Source organism: Balaenoptera physalus (assembly GCF_965194825.1).
Source record: "Balaenoptera physalus genome assembly, chromosome: 16".
In the NCBI taxonomy this organism is placed as follows: Eukaryota; Metazoa; Chordata; class Mammalia; order Artiodactyla; family Balaenopteridae; genus Balaenoptera; species Balaenoptera physalus.
Window position 1 is genome coordinate 78364819 of NC_138898.1, and position 8194 is coordinate 78373012.

At 41.1% G+C, this 8194-nt stretch overlaps 1 long non-coding RNA gene across 1 annotated transcript; it reads right to left on the bottom strand.

Annotated features, from left to right (window-relative positions):
• Positions 1 to 846: 846 nt before the first annotated feature.
• LOC309646278 lies at positions 847 to 7978 on the bottom strand. Its single transcript, XR_014255239.1, has 2 exons — positions 6004 to 7978; positions 847 to 1210 (listed from the first exon to the last, which is right to left on the bottom strand). It is a non-coding gene; the product is annotated as an uncharacterized lncRNA (long non-coding RNA).
• Between the last annotated feature and the right edge of the window lie 216 nt (positions 7979 to 8194).

Below are 8194 nucleotides of genomic sequence, written 5' to 3' on the forward strand. Positions count from 1 at the left end.
TGTTCAGACTTACCGACCAGGTTTCTCAGACTTATACCATGGAGCTCACATGCTTGTTGGTGAAAGCCAAGCCCAAGATTGGATGAAAACAGCGCATTGGGATAGTCCTGAGAAATCTCTCGCACTGCAAATGAAAGCTCAACCCCCTGCCTTGATATATGATCAGGCTCGGGCAAACTTAAATGACTTCACCTGGCTTTCCCAAAACCTACTGATTGAAATAAGATTCAGCCTTGCACCCAGACACCCAATGAGCCTGTCCATGATTATTATAGCCAGTTCCCAATTATTTTTAAGGAAAATTCTGGCCTTTCTATGGATGTTGATTGCACTTGGGTAGCCTTCAACTGTTTATTAATGGGCTGAACTGGGATCTTTCCCTTCTAGTTAAAAGGACCAGGATAGAATGGGAAACCATGTTCCCTCCTAATTCCCAGTAATGGGACTCTGGGCTTTCCCCAATCCTTCCTCTTAACCAGTTTGCAGTGGGATGAATCTCTCTCCATCCTTATTGATACCAGAGCTACCCTCTCAGTGCTCAATCCCACTGTTATTCACATCCCTTGCCTGGGAGCATTAAAACGGTTCAAATAGTGGGGATCTCTAATAAATTTAACATGTTCCTATCTCTAAACTTCTTCTCTTTTGTTTAGTTCCTCTAAGAGATACACTTTTCCCCTTTGTTCCTCCACCCCTACTCATTTATTAGGTGGAGATTTCTTAAAGAAATATTGTCTGGAATTTCTTCCTCCCCAAAAGGGGAGCTAATTCTAGAATTTGACAGTAGTGTTACCAAGCAAGGGCTTGCTGCCAGACATGCATAGAAGTCAATTCCATGGCACCGGCTTTTGAAAAAGAAAGAGCTTTATTGTGAGGTTGATCGGCAAGCAGATAGAAGGCAGGGCTCAAATCTGTCTCCTTGATCCCGGGTTAGGGGGTTAGGGGAATTTCAAACTTGGCAGAAGTTGACTGGATAGCCTCAAATCAGTACATATGTGATAATCAAGGTGCTTAGGCTGCTGGAAGCCAGATTTTCCTTATTTTAGGACCTCTCCCTTCTTAAAGCCCTCTGGTGGCAACATTTCTATTCTTTGAGTTCCATAGACTGAAGATATTTGGTTCTGGGCTCATCCTGGAGACATGGGTTCCCATCTTGCACATGCACAGTGCCATCTCTATAAAACAACTTCAGGTCTGATTAATCACCAACCTGTTCTAAGAAAGCAAAACCAGTTTAAGCCAGTCAACGTTTTATATGCTATTTCAGTAGCAACTAAAATAGCCTACAAGGTGAATCCAATGACCCTTTGGATGATATAAAGTTACCTGGATCCTCTAGTTTATTTCAACAGGTAAACAACTTGCTTCTCTGCTTCCCTTCTCAGGCCTCTTTGCAGGACAGCATTTACCTGTTAAAATTTTTAGCCTTAAAGGGACACAAAGTCTCCAAGGGAAAATTGCAGTTTGTTCAAACTCAGATTTCATAGCTGGGGCACCTGATCTCAAAACAAGGGCTACATTTAGATCCAAATAGGTTTCATGGCATCCTGAACTTCCCCAAACTCAAAACTAAGCTCGGGCTAGCTGGCTATTTTTGAAATTGGAAAAGCTTGATAAATCCCCCTGCCCTTGGCCTGTGAAATCTTTTGCTAACAGCTCTTTCTCGCTGTAATAATCTTAACACTGCCACTCTTCTTCCCTCCTCTATGGACAATATTCCTTATGACTGACTCTGACAGATCACCTCCTGACCCCCGTGATGACTTATAGGAAACTCCTTTTGGATAACACTGACTTTTTGTGGGTTTACCGATGGTTCTTATTTAAAAGGTGAACATGGTAAGTATTATGCTGGGTATGCTCTTGTAACTCTTTTGAAGCCATCAAGGCAGCACCTTTGTCCTCGGCTACATCAGCCCAATAGGCTGAACTGTACGCTCTTGCTTGGGCCTGCGTTTTGGCCGAGAGTAAAGCTGTAAATATCTCTACAGACAGTAGATATGCCTTTGGAGTAGCTTATGACTTTGGAACGCTATGGAAAGAGTGAGGCTTCCTCACTTCCAGTGGGGACCAAATTTAAAATGGCCCTTATGTCCAGGAATTATTAGATGCCATACTCTTGCCAGGGAATGTAAATTGGTGCAGCCACTACGGAGAACAGCTGGGGCACGTCCCTCACAGACCCCCATGTTAATGACCATCATGAGGGCAGATGTTTCCCTTTAATAAACTAGCAGGTGGAGCCATTCTGGCCTAAGGATTAGCAATCACTAGCTGGGGCTGGGAGCAAGTAGGGTGTAGGGGAAGCAGAGGCTGGTCTAGCAGAGGATGTACAAAGAGCAAGAGGACAGCCTGACCAAACACATGGCAGAGGTTTCGTTGTTGGTTCCTTTGATAGCAGCGTTCTTTCCAGAAATATCAGTGAGGTGGTTTCCTTCAACCTCCAGGGAATCAAGCTTGGAATGCCCAGGGACCTTGATAATTGGCCAAAGTGGCTGGCATAATCTTGCTGGTAAAATAAGTGGCTCTTTTGCTTTTTTAAGATCAACACTATTAAACCACTTCACAAAAAAGCTGAAGTTAAAATTTTGTATCTTCACAAATGAGGGTGAATGAACTGGTTGGTCAGCCCATGTCTGCTGCTTCACTTACTGAATGAGGGTCCTAAAAATAAAATACTAATATCCTAAGGCAGACATTTATACTAAATTCTGGACCCTGAAATGGAATCCTGCCCCCAGACCCTTATTTAACTTCACATTCTTCATCTGTGAAGGATGTATAAAAACAGGAGTACTTTGTAGACAGTCAGGGAAATGAAATGATATCTGAAAAACACTCAAGACACACAATTACTATTTGCTTTGTACTAACGGAAAGTACTGAATTGCCAAAACATGCAGGGAAAATTTAGCTGTATTTGTTGTTTTGTTTGGGCACAATTTCGCAAAGAAATTGCTCAGAATAGTTTCTCTGAAGAGCTTTGGGTACACTTAGTATCATTTGCAAACCTTGGAAAAGGACTTAATTCTTATTGAAGGGAGCTGGAATCAGAAAATGGAACTTCGGCAATGAATTTGTAAAATAATAAAGAAGTCAGAGAGAAGTCTGTCATTTGATATTCGTTGGTCCTTTAAAAAGGGAAATATTTCCTATAAAGACATTTAATGCCAAGGGGGAGGGGGTGGGGAGAGGGGTGGATTGGGAGTTTGGGATTAGCAGATGCAAACTTGTATATATAGAATGGATAAACAACAATGTCTTACTGGAATTCCCTGGCGATCCAGTGGTTAGGACTCCACACTCTCACTGCTGAGGGCCCAGGTTCAATCCCTGGTTGGGGAACTAAGATCCCACAAGCTGCATGGCATGGCCAAGAAAAAAAAAGTCTTGCTATATAGCACATGGAATTATCTATATTCAATATCCTGTGATAAACCATAATGGAAAAGAATATGAAAAAGAATGTATAACTGAATCACGTTGCTGTACAGCAGTAATTAACACAACATTGTAAATCAACTGTACATCAATAAAAAATTTAAAAAAAAAGAATGTAAGAGACCCATGAGCTCTTTGCAGGTGTTACGGTATGAAGTAAAGAGAAATGGCAAATTACCTGTCAGCCCTGCCTGCCTCTCTGCCCCACACCATGGCCTTTGAGAGAGGTGCAGGAAGTAAACATGGGGTGCTAGATGTCATGAGGCAGACGATTGGGTAATAGGTGAGTAGCTGCATACTCTGCATTTCACAGATTTTACAAGTGTGTATTGGAAATCACGATCGATTTATGAGGAGGAGGAAAGTGGACTCCATTGAGATGCAGCAAATGAAAACAGGCTAAGGAAATAAAGGCTCAGAATAAAGTGAATTAATTCTCTTTAAAAAAAAATCTGTGTTTTGCACTACACTTTGTTTCTGCACCATCTGCTGGCTATTCCTGAAGGAGAAGGACTAATTTTAAAAACCGAAATGTGTTCTGAAATGTTAAATATCTCCCTATTCAGAAATCTAATTTAACATAGTAACTTACTTCAAAGAGGCTTCCCTTTTTCGAACGCTCCTACACTGTTGGTGGAAATGTAAGTTGGTGCAGCCACTATGGAAAACAGTTTGGAGGTTCCTCAGAAAACTAAAAACAGAATTACCATATGATCCAGCAATCCCACGCCTCGGCATATATATCCAGACAAAACTTTAATTCAAAAAGATACATGCACCCCTGTGTTCATAGCAGCACTATTCACAATAGCCAAAACATGGAAACAACCTAAATGTCCACTGACAGATGAATGGATAAAGAAGATGTGGTACATATATACAATGGAATACTACTCAGCCATAAAAAAGAATGAAATAATGCCATTTGCAGCAACATGGATGGACCTAGAGATTATCGTACTAAGTGAAGTAAGTCAGAAAGAGAAAGAAAATACCACATGATATCACTTATATGTGGAATCTAAAATATGACACAAATGAACCTATATATGAAACAGAACAGACTCGCAGACATAGAGAACAGAATTGTGGTTGCCAAGGGGAGGTGGGGTAGGGAGGGATGGGCTGGGAGTTTGGAGTTAGTAGATGTAAACTATTATATATAGAATGGATAAACAACAAGATCCTACTGTATAACACAGGGAACTATATTCAATGTCCTGAGATAAACCATAATGGAAAAGGATATAAAAAAGAATTTATATATATATGTTAATTGAGTCACTTTGCTGTACAGCAAAAACTAATACAACATTGTAAATCAACTATACTTCAATTAAAAAAAAAGATACTTCCCTTCTTCTAACTGCCTGGTAATAAATTTTGGCCAAAAGTAACATAGTGTGACCATGCAGAAACAGAATGATACAGGACCTCTGTTTTAAAAAGGAAAATATGAGATCAGAAATATGGGTCTCCCTTTAAGAAGTGAATCATCTTTAAAGTAAAAGGAAACTCTGAATAAGATCACTTTGACCCAAAAGTGCTTGTTAATTCAGATGCTGTGCTGTAAAATGGCTTAGTTTTCTGTTGATAAGAAAATGAAATTTACAAGCTCCACAGGACACACCTCAAAGCTCTTCAAGTCTTTCTAGCTTTTATCCTCTATTTAGCATCACCTATGTGGATAGGGTCCTGTGTGGATGTCTAGGCTTCTGGGCATTTCTCTTTAGAATAGAGAGTTCTTGTCACCTATTGCTCTCAAGAGCAATTTTGGAGACACTGAGTCAGATTTTGACATCCTGTTAGGTAATGGTGTCACTTAAACCTCACCCTGTGAGACAGATTGGGTATTTTCTCCATTTTAAAGGTGAAGATATTTAATTTTTTATTGAAGTATAGTTGATTTACAATGTTGTGTTAATTTCTAGTGTAGAGCAAAGTGATTCATATATATATATACTTTTTTTTTTTTTTTTTTTTGGCCGAGCCACACAGCTTGTGGGATCTTAGTTCCCCAACCAGGGATTGAACCCGGGCAGTGAAAGCGCAGACCTCCAGGGAATTCCCTACATACATATATTCTTTTCCATTATGGTTTGTTACAGGATATTGACTATACTTCCCTGTGCTATACAGTAGGACCTTGTTTATCTATTTCTTATACAGCAGTATCTTCTAATGCCAAATTCCTAATTTATCCCCCCACTTCCCCTTTGGTAACCATAAGTCTGTTTCTTTCTTTTTTTAAAAAAATATTTATTTATTTAGGCTGCACCAGGTCTTAGTTGTGGCACCTGGGATCTTCGTTGTGGCATGTGGGATCTTTTAGTTGCGGCATGTGAACTCTTAGTTGCAGCATGCATGCGGGATCTAGTTCCCCGACCAGGGATCAAACCCAGGCCCCCTGCCTTGGGAGTGCAGAGTCTTACCCACTGGACCACAAGGGACGTCACATAAGTTTGTTTTCTATATCTGTGAGTCTGTTTCTGTTTCGTAAATAAGTCCATTTGTATAATTTGTTTAGATTCCACATACGATATTTGTCTTTCTCTGACTTACTTCACTTAGTATGATCATCTCTAGGTCCATCCAGGTTGCTGCAAATGGCATTATTTCATTCTTTTTTATGGCTGAGTAATATTCCATTGTATATACGTACCACATCTTTTTTATCCATTCATCTGTTGATGGACATTTAGGTTGCTTCATGCCTTGGCTATTGTATATAGTGCTGCTATGAACACTGTGGTGCATGTATCTTTGCCAATTATAGTTTTCTCCAGATATAAGCAGGATCATATGGTAACCCTATTTTTAGTTTTTTAAGGAACCTCCATACTGTTCTCTATAGTGGCTGCACCAATTTACATTCCCACCAACAACGTAGGAGGGTTCCCTTTTCAAGGTGAGAATATTTTAAAGGTGAGGGTATTTTCTCCATTTTAAAGGTGAGAAAGCCCATGTTAGACCTTGGGCCCTGGTGCTATGTCCTGCCCATGAGGAAAGCAACGTCTTCTTGCTCAGCCAACAGCTTGTTCTGTGGCCATGAACATGTATCAGCAAACTTCTCTGAAATAGTGTTAACAACAATTTATTGTGTATGTGCTCTGGGATGGGTTTAGGCTTTGCATCCATTATCAGCTCCATTTTACTGATGAGGAAATAAAGGCTCAGAGAGGTGAAGTGATTTGTCAGAGGTCACACAGCTGTTAACTGGAAGAGCTCGGATTAAAGTCAGGGTTTTCTGACTCTATACTCCACATCCTTCCTTCTATTGTTTATAGAACAACCGAATTTATAAAGCTCCCCCAAAAATGCTCAGAGGGAAAGAAAGAAGAATGAATATAGGCAAAGTTCCACTGTTTTCTGAACTAGAATTCTTTTTTTTTTTTTTGCTGTTGTTCTTTGATTATCTCTTTCAGTCCTTGTACAAAAACTCAACAGCTTTCAACTCCAAATGATGGTGAAGACTTTGCATTTGAAAAGGGATCTGTGAAGGTGGATTTGGGAAGTACGGACCTGAAGAGGCTCTCTTTGGAGACTGAAAGACAGAGGCAGAGCTTTGCAAAAGTCATTGGTCATCAGTGGATCTGTTAGGAGTTGTCCTCTGATGTCTTGGGACTCAAGGCAGGAAGGGTCAAGAACACTAACCACGTGGTTTGATTGTTGAGTAGGTCTGGTGTAAAAGGGCCTGGATTTGAGTCCTGGAGCACAGCTGGAGTGAGGGTCCAGGTGTGCAGCTGAGGACTCCACGTCTCCCTCTGTGTCAACCAGATGGCGGGAGGGAAGGATCCTTAGCTTCTGAAGCAAAAGAACAATGGCAAAACCATAATCCTTCCCAAACGACTGTGTGATCTGGGATGATGACACACAGAACAACGGTTTTCATACTGCAGGTCGTGGCGGGCGCGAAGAACGATAAAAAAGGAAAAAAGAATAGTAGTAAAATAGAAAATAATGGAGCATATTAGACACTGCATGTAGTAAGGGTACTTTTTCTTGGAAAAACTTGTATCTCAGTGATATACATACACCTAGGCTGAGCCATGATGGCAAATGGAAAATGATATAAAATGGGTGGCTCCAAAAACGAGTACGCTGCCCTGCTCGTTTGCCCTTCTGTGGTTTACAGTAGGCTAGACTATTTGGAGAAAAGCAAAACATTCAAAGACTGATTAAAAGAGTTTAAATCTGAGATCCATGCCATGAGACTGAAGGACAAAAAAAATGGGTAAGTTGTTTCACTGGCACTGAATCCCTGGGCTAGACTCAGTCTTGGAGGAGAAGTACATGAAGAAATGTCAGGGCCAACACACATTGTTTGCCCTGGGGGGAGGTGAACTCCGGTGAGAAGTAGCTGCTCTGCTCCAGTCTCCTATCTTCTGTCTTCCCTGGGAGCCTTCCACCATTCCCTGGCTCTGCTTGATTTTTGTTTGAAATCCTTCCCTGGCTTCCCTGCCAGCTGACCTAAGTAGCGTTACATCATCCACGCCTCCTAGCACCTGAGGTAGGTGCAGGACCTTATTGTGGAGCAACCCACCTGCACTCTTTCCCGGGCTTTTTGCTCTTGCAACTTGCTTTGTAGGGCCAGGGTCACCAGCTAAGGTCCTGGTCACACAAGGGACAGAGTTTAAGACCTCAGGTTCCCAGAACCATGGAAGTCTCCCACCGTGTTCAAAGGGCGGGGGCAGAAGAGATCCTTGAATATAAAAGATTTAATGTCACTTTAAATTTAACCGAAAAGCTTATT